Raw genomic sequence first — 805 nt, 5'->3', positions numbered from 1 at the left:
TTTGTTTTGTTTTTTTAATTTTTTTTTATTTATTTCTAGGAGAGAGAGAGACAGCATGAGCAGGGGAGGGTCAGAGAGAGAGGGAGTCACAGACTGAAACAGGCTCCAGGCTCCGAGCTGGCAGTCAGCACAGAGCCCGACGCGGGGCTCGAACCCACGAACCGCGAGATCATGACCTAAGCGAAAGTCGGACGCTTAACCGACTAAGCCACCCAGGCGCTCAGTTAATGGTTTTTATTTATTTAATTTATTTTTTTTTTACCTTGAGGATACACATATTTTAATTAGTAGTCCCATTTAGGGAAACTGTCAGTTTATTTTTCTACCCAATTCAGTATCAGCGATATACAAAAAGATATAAACAGATTATCATACTTATACACAAAACAGCTATCAAGGAACAAATGCAGCAAAGTAACAAATAAAAATATGGAACCCTTCACGAATTTGCATGTCATCCTTGCGTAGGGGCCATGCTAATCCATCTCTGTATCGTTCCAGTTTTCATGTACGTGCTGCCAAATCGAGCACTGTTAACACTTTTTAAATGAATGAGGAAAGGAAGGGAGGGATAGATGGATGGATGGATGAATAAATGAATGAAAAATGGGGGAGCAGATGAATAGTAAGTGAGTGAAAATACAAACAAAGAGATGCTCTTCAAAATGCCCTATAGAGGGATTGGCACAGATTCGTCAATATTGCTCCCCTCCCCCACTCCAGATCTTTGCTGCTCAGAACTTGGAAGTTTCTGAATTTTATTTCCATTTGTCTTATTCTTCCTTTATTGGGAAGTCAGGATGAG

At 40.4% G+C, this 805-nt stretch overlaps 1 non-coding gene across 1 annotated transcript; it reads right to left on the bottom strand.

Annotated features, from left to right (window-relative positions):
* Nucleotides 1–423: 423 nt before the first annotated feature.
* LOC120227309 lies at nt 424–531 on the bottom strand. The gene has a single exon (XR_005527223.1). It is a non-coding gene; the product is annotated as a U6 spliceosomal RNA (small nuclear RNA).
* Between the last annotated feature and the right edge of the window lie 274 nt (nt 532–805).

This window comes from Hyaena hyaena, unplaced genomic scaffold (assembly GCF_003009895.1).
Source record: "Hyaena hyaena isolate Hyena2069 unplaced genomic scaffold, ASM300989v1 scaffold_2166, whole genome shotgun sequence".
Lineage (NCBI taxonomy): Eukaryota > Metazoa > Chordata > Mammalia > Carnivora > Hyaenidae > Hyaena > Hyaena hyaena.
The sequence above is the reverse complement of the archived record's forward strand: the minus strand, read 5'-3'. Positions and strand labels throughout refer to the sequence as shown.